This window comes from Empidonax traillii, unplaced genomic scaffold (assembly GCF_003031625.1).
Source record: "Empidonax traillii isolate 1590-97213 ecotype Southwest subspecies unplaced genomic scaffold, ASM303162v1 scaffold322:size1131127, whole genome shotgun sequence".
NCBI classification, from domain to species: Eukaryota; Metazoa; Chordata; class Aves; order Passeriformes; family Tyrannidae; genus Empidonax; species Empidonax traillii.
The window spans coordinates 266,832-279,063 of NW_020955515.1; the positions used below are offsets into that span (position 1 = coordinate 266,832).

Genomic DNA, 12,232 nt, shown 5'->3' on the forward strand with positions numbered 1-12,232 from the left:
CCCAGGATGTGCTGCGGCCACTGCTCCGTGTCCGGGGAGCATCGCGGCCGCTGTCAGTGCTGGGGAGTTGTTGCTGATGCTGACGCTGAATTATTCATATGGGACCTGTAAACATCCCCGGCTTCTGTCATCTCCGGGCTGCTGCGGGGCACAATGGAAGTGGCTTTTTGCTAGAATTGTTCTGACTTGATGGTAAAGAACTTGCTGATTTTTTCCTATGCTTAACAAACCTGTGGATATCAAGTTGGTTGCAGTTAGACCAGGTTCTAGGTGGATGGGTGAGCTGTCAGTGTTGGGCTCAAGTGAGCGAGTAGATAGTCTGAACAATCTGTTGTTGTCCAAAACCTGCTTCTTCATGTTTCACAGATACGGTCTTAACAAGTGTGGTACCTTTTCCTGGCTCTAAATATTGGTGTAACCTTACAAAGCTTATTACAGCGGGGATGTCTCGTCCCAAAGACTCGGTTTTGTGGCAGCATTATTGTATTATGCATTAATTTTAGATATGGCACTACGATTATGAACTGTTAGAGCTCAGATGGGGATTTTTATCCTATACAGTATGATCTGAGAGGGAGAAAATAGTGCTGTTATTAAAAAAGCACATGGCTGTTGTGATAAGTGGGATGACCGTGGGCACAGTGCAAGTGCCTGGGTAAGTGGACACAGTTGTGCCACTGCACACGAGGCCTGTGCGGATCTGGTGCGGTTTTGCACTGGAATTTTATCCTGCAGTGTGTTGTTATTCCTGATTAACTAAACAACCTTGACATTTGGAAAGGAAGTCGGTGATATTCCAAGTGAATCTCTGCTTAGCTGAAATCTGGTGTCTCGCGTTGGGGGATGAAAGATCTTCGTGCTTATCCCAAGAATTCCGGAGTCCAGGGGGAACAAGCCAACAGCAGGGACCCTTTTTGCCAAAGCAGGGTTGATTTTTTTCTTGATGTGGCTTTTCTTTGTGACATAGGATGTAGGCTGCTGAGGGAAAAAAAAAGTTGTGTTGTGATTTATGTGCAGTATAATTTGCCTGTTTGAAATGTGCTCTTTGATACTGGTCACTAAAATAACTCAATTTATTGCTGAAACATGGGGGAGAGCAGTCTTTTGGAATCTTCTTTCTAAGAGTTACCATGTGCATTTTTTACCATGTGGAGAGGATGTTATGAGTGTTTGCTTCCAAAAGTGTTACTTCTCTCTAGCTTGTTAATCATTGCATGAATCAATTAAAGTAACTCCTCAGACTGAAATTGTGAACACAGAGCCAGAGAATATTCACTTTTCTGCATTGTGCTGCTGCTGTTTTATTTTAAATACAGTTTGTCTCCTATAATCACTCATTTTAGTTGCTTCTTCTGTGCAGACACTTTTTTCACTGTGATCAAAAAGGATCTGCAAAATGCTCTCAAAACCTGTGGTGAAAGTAGGGACAGACTCTAAAGCTCCTCTCAGTTTCCCCCCTCGAGTCCCTTCCCCAGTTCTTGTGCCTCTGTAACTTCACCTTTAGAGTTTTATTTCATTTCTCAGTTACAGAATGAATGAGGGATGCTCACAGGGAGGGAGAGCTGCCTCTGCTCCTGCTACTGTGAAATGCATGAAAGCAACTGAAAATCATCTTCTGAGCAATATCGTCTATTTTTTTCTGTATTACGATCTTAATATTGGCATTTAATTTACTCATTCAAGGCTCTCAGCCAAAGTTTCGGTGAAATGCCTTATTCCTCTTCCTTTATAATTGCCTACAAAATGATTTGAATGGAGGTTTTCTTGCAGGATTGCAAATACTATTTGCAGTTGCAGTGTGTGTAAATGCTTACCTGTAGGATTGTAACAATTGTTGGAGCTGGAAGGGTTCTGTTCCCCGTGCAGGTGCAGGGCAGCACAGAACCATCTCGAGAACAGACTTGTACCCAGACAGTGGTTTCATAATGCAAACAAACGTTTCCTGGATGCCACTCCTGAACTCTTCAAGTCATTTGTGTTTTTTAGTCAAATCTGAATCAGTGTTTTGGGTGTCAGGTTGTTAACTGGACGTGGTACCTTCCCCCTCGACTGAAACTGGCCCAGATAAAAGTTGTGACCTGTGCAGGACCGCTGGCTGTAAATATTTACTTTGGGCTATTTCTAAATTATGCAAATAGCCAGAGGCGTGCTGGATGTATCTTCCATCGAAGTTCCTCTCTCCTCCAACCATTCTCCATCTAGCAGGGATGTTTGGTGAGGTTCCCTTTCCCTTCTGAGCTGGGTCTGTGCTTACCCACCATCTGTCAAATCACAGCCTGGGCCTGCTGGGGCTCAGCTCGCAGAGGGCTCAGTCTTACCTTGGGCTATGTTTCTTCCCAGTATCCTAGGAGAGATTCCCGTGTCCTTGCACAGCTCCAGAGCTAATCCACTCTGTAATGTTGCCACTCCCAGACTGATTTGCTTGGCAGTATTTTTCTTCATGCTCTAGGAAGATGTTGCTCTCAGTGGTTTTGATGTCAGTGACTTCACCTGCTTATGATTGCAAAGGTTGTTGCAGACTTAAGATAGTGTGTTGGTACAAAGATGCATCAGTCATCTCTGAAAAATCCCCTTGTTCATAACTTTCAGCAGTAGAAAACTTAGAAATGAGTTTTTTATGCAGACAGATTACCTGGACAGAGTGTTGACCAGGACTTGAAAATTCTGTGCGTGTTGAGTGACTGCTCATGGGTAAAACTGAAAATGAAAATACAGTCACAGTGATGGGAGGGAAAGAACACCTAAAAATGAACAAGGATGAGGTTAAGTACAAAACATGCTTAAACTAATATGATGTTTCTTTAATGCCTCCCCTTGTGCCTTGTGCTGTGCTGCAGGGAAGGAGCATTTGGGTAATTCTCTTTCACATCCTCATGATGTCAGAGGATTCTTGTCCCATCCAGAGCTGGAAACAGCCTCAGTATTCCCTGCTCCGTGGAAAACCTCAGCTGGGCTTCCTGGGCAGAACCCGGGGCTCTTTGAAAAGCAAACGCTCTCCTGAATTAAAATACACGCAGGTTTCAAGGAACATGTCTAACAAATGTGAATATCAATCAGATTCCTGGCCTGTTTGTCAATGGCAGGGAGTTAAGCACATGTAAGTTCATGACAAGTTCAAGTGCTGCTCAGCGAACCAGGCAGGTGTATTGTTACAGCTCAGCTGCACTCTTCACCTCCTTCATGGCATTTTGGGCAAAGCAAAAAGAAGGTGAATTAGTTCAAATCAAAAAATGGTGTGTGCGCTGTAGAGTTTCACCTCAGGTTCACGTTTTCCAGCTCTTGCTCTGGTTTTGTGCTGTCTGACATACTGGATTGACAGAGAAGGGGTGTCTGGAAGGTGGGGATAATCACTGGGACTCCATGGTTTGGCTTTCTTGGAATGCTCTTCCCAAACCTGTCCTGATAAATATGGTCAATTCCATTATGGACATTATTTGTGTGGGTGCTGATGTTTCACATGTAAATGGATCTCAAACCTTGAAGTTCTGGGTTGGTTTTTTTCACTCCAGATGTAAAGGATTCCTTATATCCTTCCTAGGTCAAGATCTCCTCCATTCTATACCTTTTTCTGACCTGGAGGCCTCTGTGTGAGTCCCAGCTGCAGTTACATTTTTATATATTGTTGCATTCCCTGGGAAGTCGAAGGTCCCAATCATAAATGTGGTAACAATAAACTTTGTTTCCAGAAGGCCCTGGTGCATTTCCTGTGGAATATCGGAAAGGACCAAGGCACTGCTCTTAGATGCAGTTAAAAAAAATGTTATTTTAACCTTATTGTATTTTTAGTTAAAATCTAGACTTGATTTTATCTGAACCCAGTCAACTGAGGAGAATTATGAGGCTGATACTTGGTTTGTCCTGAGCTTTTTTTATAGGATGTTTTCTCCTCCAGTACATCACAGTTTGTGGAGCTGTGGATTTAGTCAGTATGGATAAGCCAAGTTGTATTTCCTTTTCCAAACCAAAGCTGCTTTTAAAAGCTGCCACTACAGAGATGCTTTTGATAATCAATGAACTACAAGAAGAAGCTGGAAACTTGAAATGACCACATAATTTCTTGCATGTTAGGTGATGTCAAAAGCAGTTCTACCTGCGGATGGATCAACAGTGGAGGAATAATTCATGTGCAGAAGCTGTTTTTGATGTGCCTGTGCTTTCAGTCCAAAAAGGAGAAGAGAACTTGTTTTGAGAGAATATTTTATGCCCAGTGTGAGATATCCTGGTTATTTCCAAATCACAGATGAAATGGGAGAAAAAAGGTGAATTGGAGGGAACCTCAGGGAGTTGTTGGACACTGACTGGTGAGTGAGGATGGAATGCTGGGGAAGGTTGTTGCAGTTTTTATCACTGGTTTGTGTAGCATCTCTTGAGCCTCTTGCCTGCTGCAGGCAGGGACACCGGAGGGTGCCTGGCTTGGTTTCTGTCTCACTCTACAGGTTTGAGGGTGAAGTTTGAATGCTCCAGTTGATGTTTCATAACCAGAAGAATCACCTGTGGCAAGGATTAGGAGTAAGGTAGATATCTGGGATTGGAAAGTGCTGGAGTTACCTCAGGAAAAAGATGTCTCCCCTTGGGAATGAGAGTCCTTACCTGTGTTTTTTTTTCTTGTTTGGGCTTTGCAGGGTTTGCTTTGGACAGTCAGTTCTGGAGATTTGGATTCTTTGGCTCATGAATTTTTCTTGTGGTGCACATTAACTGTGTGTTATTTGCCATATTGGGACAACCAGGAATCTGATGTACCTTGGGAAAACCGAAATATGTTCTAAATGTCTTTAGGAAACAAGCTCTCTGTGTTTCTGTGATATACTTTAAAACCAGAAAGCCTTGTAAGGTTTGTACCCTCCTTGGGTTGAAGTCATCGCTCAGTGGTATTTTTAGTCAAGGAAATGTCTACATCCTTGATTTCCACTTCTGAATGGAGAACTTCCTCCTACCTCCTTTGGCTGCTTGGGTGTTATTGTGACCCTCCTTGGCAGAGGGAGCTGGGCAGGCTCCTTGGCAGGCAGTGAGAGCTGTTCCTCCATGGGACCCAGAGGAGGTTTCCTCCCCCAGGAATTCCGTGTATCCCAGTGTGTTAACTGGTGATGGAAATACGTGCTCTGGTTGGAAATGGATGTGCTCAGCACCTCTTCTTTTTTTGGGTGAGGCAAGTGGGTGATTAGAAACTTCCTCAAAATGTCAGTGTGATCTTCGGTTTTCCTGTGATGTTCCCCATCTAGAGCAGCAGAGCTGTGTGTGGTGGACAGCCTGGCTCTTGATATCGTGTGTTAGCCACTGTTCTTCGAGATCATAAATTACAGGAGGGATTAAAATAGAGTTTCCTGGAGAAGAGTCTCTTGTCAGCTGAATTTGATCGACCCCGTTTTGGTAGAGCCCAAATTCTGTCTGTATTTGTAGGTACCTCACAGGAGAGGGAGAGAAACTTGAAGATGAGACATAACAATGTGAGCCTGAGATCTGGCAGCAGTTTGGTTATAAATTACATATTTAATATACAACCAATATTCACCTTTGGAATGGCAACAAAAAAAAAAGGTTTAAATGACTCTTTAATACTTAATATTTAATGTTCCAAAAGCTATTACTTAAGTACTTTAAGGACTTGGTAGTCTGTTAATAGGACTATATTTCCTATTAAAATATGAAGTATAAAATAATAGTTTAGTGTTTTGGCTCTTCTGATGGAGATGGAAAAGTCTTCTCAGTATAGAGTAAATGTGACATCTTGAACTGACAGCTGTGACGCTCCTTGACTTCTGTCATGTCTATAATTGGCTAAATTAAAGTTTGCTGTGCTTGCATGTCATGTAGAACATGTCAGACACTGCAGAGCATTGTGAGGTAATGCTTTGGGATTCAGAGATTAGAATATATTGTACACTGATGGAAATCTCACGTGAAAAGGGTCAAATTCAGATGTTTGGGCTTTTCTTAGTATTTTTTTTTTCTAATACTCCCATTTTTGTGTTTATGGCTTGCTGTATATTAATTATTAATGGAGAGAATGTTGTTTAGTGTTGGCAGTAAAACACAGCCTTACAGGTGTAACTTTTTTACTGTATTTTTAGCAGAGATAGAAATAGCAGATTTTGCATCAATAACCTTGTGAGCAGAGGGGGTGCAACTGTGTGAGATGAAAGTCCTTGGGAATTTGTGGGGTATTTTACGTGTCTGTCACAGGAGAAGAAAAGGCATTTGCACATGTGGAATTGTCATGGAAAATTCCATAGTTTTAGTTGTTCTCAACTTGGAGAAAATGTGTTCATTGTTTCCATTCACTCCAATAGCACTCAAATGCCCATATGCTCTGACTGCAAGCTTTGGAGTATTCTACAACATCAATCTGAGTGAACAAAGAGTGAAAAAAAGATTAAAGGAAGTGTGGAAGAGGTCCTGAGCTTTGAGGATGGTGTCTGTGTTCTGCAAAAATGGGAAGCACAGTGTTCTGGAACCCATTTAAATGGCTTTTATTAAATTGTCTTTAATTTCAGGGCTGACCTATTGACATTTTTTTTTGTACTATGCAAAGAATTTTTCATCTTTTGCAGGGTATGCCCAGCAGATTTTCATACTTTGAAGCTCATCTGTAAGCTTGGATATTGTAGCTGGAATACACTTCCTTCAGGTCTTGTTTTAAAGCACAAAATCATCTTAAATCTGCTCAGGCATCAACCTTCTGATAGGTTCTTGAATGGAAACCCTCTGTCTTTTAGGATTGTCCTGCCTGTTGATCTTGAAGCTGATTTTCTCACTTACCCTTCCATCCCACAATACTCTGCAGAGTTTTGTATGGTCACACTTGAAGGGTTGAACCCAAACTTCTTTTCTTTGTCACTAAATTGTGTCCTGTGAATAAGTGTCATGTGGCTTTGCTGAGAGCTGGGCATGGAGGAGGGACTGGAGGAAGGAGAGCTGCTCTGGGAGTTCTGGTGGCTTTTTTAGTGAAGGCTCCTCGACTGCTCAATCAGTCTGAGCTGGCAGGAGAGCCATTAACGTTCTGGCCACTGCAGTTGTAGCTGTTAAGTGATACTTAGCCTTGTACTGTGTCTATTAGTTTGAATAAATAACTTTTTATGTGGAAGTTGGGCCCATTAACCTATTTTTAGCAATCTGTCAGTATTTACTTTTCTAAGGCATATCCCCAGGATGCAAAGTTGATGTTTTCGCTTGAGCGTTTGAACAGATTAATGATTATCTGGTGAAATGAAAACACTACCAGGAAGATTTGTTTTGCAAATCTGGCAATACGCTGAAGGGTTTTGCTTATGTGACTCTGGACTTGTAATTTTGTGTTGTTGAAATGTTGTGTCTTGGAGGAACAGACTCTGGTCTGTAATGAAATCGAGTGGTTTAATAGGGTTGGTCCTCAAATACGGCCTGGTTTTGTTTTTTTCCATGAGGTACTTCCATTACCTTTTTCTGAAGCGAAATCACAGAAATAATTATTCAAAAGTGTTGTTATCGTGCTGTGGATAAAGCCTTTCCTACCACTGCTGAAACACTCCCTTCACTCCTCATTTTCTCGCCAGAGTAAACTTTGAATGAATATCCCTGAATTAATTTTGTGCTTTGTTGTCGATCCCCTGCGTTAGGCAGAGCCTTCCCAGCTCTGCCACAGGTTGGTTACATCACAGCTCAATTCACTGAAGCTGCTGATTTAAAAACAAAATCCCCCAACTCTGTTTAGACTATAATCTCATTCTTTGCACTCTTTATATCACACTTAGTTTGCTCAAAAACAAGATGAGGAGAATTCCCAGAAGGATGTGAAATTTAATTAGCGAGTGTTGGTTAAGTACTTCAAGATGGCACGAAAATTACTGTGAATGCAAAACTATCGGCTTGTTTTGGGTAGCTGAAGAAAAATCGAGGCTACCCACGAGGCTGGTCTTTTATCCACGAGGGTGAGTGGAAGGGTTGGATCCAGCGAGCAGGGCCGTGGTTCCACGGACACCGAGTGGGTGACTCCCCTCCCACCGGAGTCCTGCCCCTCCCTCCAGCTGTGGGACCTGTGGCCACGCACTGAACGCTTTGGGGGAACTGGCCCAGCTAAAAATAGGCCCGGTTTGTAACCTGCTGTGTTTTTCCAAGTGAGGAGCTGCTGCTTTTCTCTGGCTTTTGCCTCCTCCGAGTGCTGCAAGACTCGAGTCTTATTTCTGATTCAGACATTAACTGTTTCCTGGGGAGTCTGACAGATTTCTTAACCTTTCTGTGACTCATTTTCCCACGTGTGTGCTGAAGATAGTACGGACTTCTGCTTCTTTCTGAAGCGTTCTGAGTTCTGGAGATGGAGCTGAAATTGCACTCTGATTGTTGCCATTATAATATCCAGCTCCAAATTATTTCTAACTTGTTCGAAATTCCCTGCATGTGGTAAATGTAAGTGGGAACAGTAGCTTTTAAGGGGAATTCTGAATTGGATCTGTTCAGTAGTTTGAGCCAAAGAGAGAAGTATCCTCATACCTTTAGAAATAAACATTGTTAAATCATTTCCTTGCCCGAGAAGCTCAGATTAACACCAGGCCAAGTATCTCTTCACAGTTCCTGAAACTGTTACCCTTGTCACTGCTTTTTCTCAGCGAGGTATCTTCAAACTTAGCTGTTTGCTTTCTGATTCTTTGCTCCAACTTGTCCTGTAATTTTTATTTTCTTTTTAGTATTATCCATTTGATGCTGCTGGGTTTCCCCATCCCTTACATGTTTTACCACAGAGTCTGTGAGTGTCAGGGAAATGGGACATTAGAGCACAGTGTCTGGGTTCTGAACTGCAAAACAAGAAATATTTCTTTCTGCCCTTTCTCATTGTCAGTGTTTGGTGGGACAGACAATTTGCCAGCCCGGTTGGCAGCTGTGTGAAAGTATTCACGACCCATCTTTATCTTTGGGAGACATGTGAGGCAGAATTCCAAAGTCTGTAACAGCTCCTGTAAATGTTTATATGAGGAACCTCTGAAATTTGCCAAGTAACATGAAAAGGTATAAAAATACTTGTCTGGAAAAGAGGACCTTGCTGTCATTGACTGAGCAGAGCTGGAAGCTGATTCCTGGTGATGTAATTTGTCGGGGTGCTGAAAAGGAAGGTGAGCAGCCTCTGTTCTGACAGAGGAGAGGGAACTAGAGCAAGGATCAGAGAGGCAGGGAGAGTTAATAAATAGCGAGGAACTTTAAAGGAGGATTCTGGCTGGATTTGGGTAGAGCAGGATGGGGTTTGTCATGACTGATGAAAGGACACAGCCGGCAGGAGAGCCCGGATGAGGTTGTTTACAGTCTACACACACAGCTCCAGTTTTATGCAAAAGGATGGCTGTATTTAAACATAATGGGGATGTATGGAACTCGGAGGGGTTACAGCAGGAAGCTGGCATTGCCCTCACTGACCAAGGAGTGGATTGATGAAGAATAATCTGTGTCTGCTGCAGACATGGGAGCAGATGCTGAAGGGAGAGGCAGATGCTTTTACATGTCAGGTCATGAGGTTGCCTGCAGAGAAATGAAAACTGAAGTCAAGTACTTACATCCACAAATGCAGAATTAAGGTAGTAAGACAGGGAGAGATGAGCAGAATATTGATGGTAATTCTATTGGCAGATATCAGCAAAAAATTCACCCCCCTCCCCCCAGTATGGCAGGGAGGATAAACAAGCTCCTGCTGTAGGAGCCTGGAAGATAAAGGGGGGACTGCAGGGGCACGCAGGGAGGTCAGATCAGGAGAGTGTGCAGGCACGTGGATGTGTCTGTAACAGGAAAAGGAGGCTTAGAGGGAGGGAATATTGTACTGGAGTGTCGCTTGACGTGCTGGACTACAGTGGGGATTTTGTCTGGAAAGAAATGAGATCCTACACGGGATCCCCATCCCTCAGTACCCTGCACACCTGCTAATTGCCAGTATGTGAGCACATGTTTGCCTCTACTGTTACCCCTTTATCTGTGCTGCTGTTGTGCCAGTTCCCTCAGGGAGGAGGAGGAGGAATGCACCTCCACCATTGATAACTTCATGGTTTCTTTTTTTTTGTTTTCTCTCTGCATTTCTCACCTCTCGTACTGACCACGATTATCCTCTCGAATGCTGCTTGGTGCCTTCCTCTGTTGGCATCTTTGCTTGCCTTCAGAAAAATATTCTATTGTGGTGCTTGAACATGATCCCACTTGCAGTTCTCAGGAGGAAGGTCAGCAGACTCAGTGTTTTCCTGTGTATTTGTGTAAAACTTGTAGGTTATGAGAGGGTTTAAGTTGTTATGAGAGGGATTATTTAAACATTGGTGGATGAATGAGGGATGTTCTTGCTTGTGCTGCACGGTCCCTTCCTGCCCCTCATCTTTCCACCTCCAGCACAGAACCTGGAGAGATGGGCAGGATCTCTCATTGCAGTTGCTTGTGGAAGCGTCAATATCAGTGAAGGTTTCCAGATGAACAGCTGTGACACAAACCCAACACTCTGTACACTTCAGTTCTTGTGCATGGAGGAATGGCCTTTGTAGCATCACAGAAAGTGAGAGTGGAGTGAACTTTCAGCACCTGGGTTAATGATCAACTCGTGGGCTTGACTGAATATTGAGAAAATAAGGAGCAGATGTAACTTGAGTGAGAGAGAGCAGAAAGGTCCTGGAATCGTGCAGTAGTCGGCCTGTATTTGTGTGTGGTTTTCAAGTGGTTGCTTTCCTGATCCCCTCTGCATCCATTAAGAAATCTTAAACAGAAAAGCTCTGACTCAGGGAATCTCTGAGCCACAGGCTGTGTCTTGGAAGCCACTAGAAAGAAGGCTGGAGAGTTTGCTGGAAAAATACTGGTATGTGCTCCCTAAATGCCTTCTGCTGGCCCAGCAGACACAGGGGGCTGGGGGAGCTTTGCTCACATCCAGCACTACTGGCTTTATTCCTCACTAAGGTTTTGAGGTGGAGCAGATATATGTAAATATATTATATATACACGTGTCTGTATATATTATATATATAAAAATATATATTTTATATATATGCATATAAAAAAATTATAAAATCCAGTTAGTCACCTGCCACGTATTTATGAAAACTGCACCTGAAGCGGGTGAGGGAGCACAGGTTGGGGCATCAGGACTTCATCAAACTTAGATTAGTACTTTAATAACCTTAAATTCTTTGAGCATCTCTATACCATGGAGCCACTTGTTCAGTTAATGATAAATGCTCACCAGCCTGTGACAGGGGTAGTTGTCACATCAGTTAACTCTTGACTGAGCTGACAGCTCTGTGCCACGGTTTTAGTTTCTGTGAAAGTCCATGCAAGAAAGAGAAATCCAGGGTTTTCTTTTTGCTGTAGCTGGGCCCTAGGAGTACGCTGGAGTGTTCAGAGATATCTTGCAGCTCTCACAACGAGTGTTGGCTTTCTGACACTGTTCCTTGATTAAATGGAAAACACATGACTCAGACCCATCAGACCATCACATAGTGAAGCTGCACTGTAAGGAGGGCAGTGTGAATGATGGAGCATAATAAATGTTAATGGGGAAGAATTCTGTGAGGGCTTGTCACTTGGGTGTGAATTATAGGTACTATACTAGACTTATAGGTACTATAAAGCACACAACTAGGGATGTTGGGTATTGCTTTGATAGAGAAACTTGTTTTTTCTTTGATTTTTCATATCTGAAAATCAGGTTAAAGAGTTAAATCTGTCTCATTATTCTGATAGCTCAACATGTAAAGCTTTATTTGATGGAGAATTAGGAGGGAAAAAAAAAACCCCAACCAGAACAGGAATGATGAAGTATGTCAGATATACTTTAAGGTCTGTATGTGTAGCTTGCTGTGTCTGATCCTTTCCTGAGCTGATTTTGTCTATTGACTGTTCATGGAAAATGCAGTTCAGAAGTGAAAGTTTACAGGTGATGTTTGTGAAAGGCTGCAGATTTCTGTGCTTTGAAACATAGCCATGGAGGAGGGGGGTCAACAGTTACCTGTTTGAAGGTCTGATGTATCTGCTGGGCTCTGGACAAGAGCTTGAGAATTCACTCCAGCTCTGATAGAATTCTGTATTTAATACATAGGCTCCAAGGATTACATCTTTCGAGCTATCAGAGAGAAATACTTTCTGTTTAAAATACATTTATGTCCCACATTTTGCTTAGGGCCATAATTTACCTGCTCAAAGCACTCATGAGGTTGCAGGGTTTGATCAATGTATTTGGACCTTCAGCAGCTGAAATGACACCCCAGTCTCAGGCACGCTCTGACTTTGATAATGAGCTTGTCTGGAT

At 42.8% G+C, this 12,232-nt stretch overlaps 1 protein-coding gene across 2 annotated transcripts in view; it reads left to right on the forward strand.

The window, feature by feature from the left end:
- NCOR1 (nuclear receptor corepressor 1) overlaps positions 1 to 12,232 on the forward strand; it is a 58,802-nt gene that overhangs the window by 1,133 nt on the left and 45,437 nt on the right. The window lies entirely within an intron of this gene.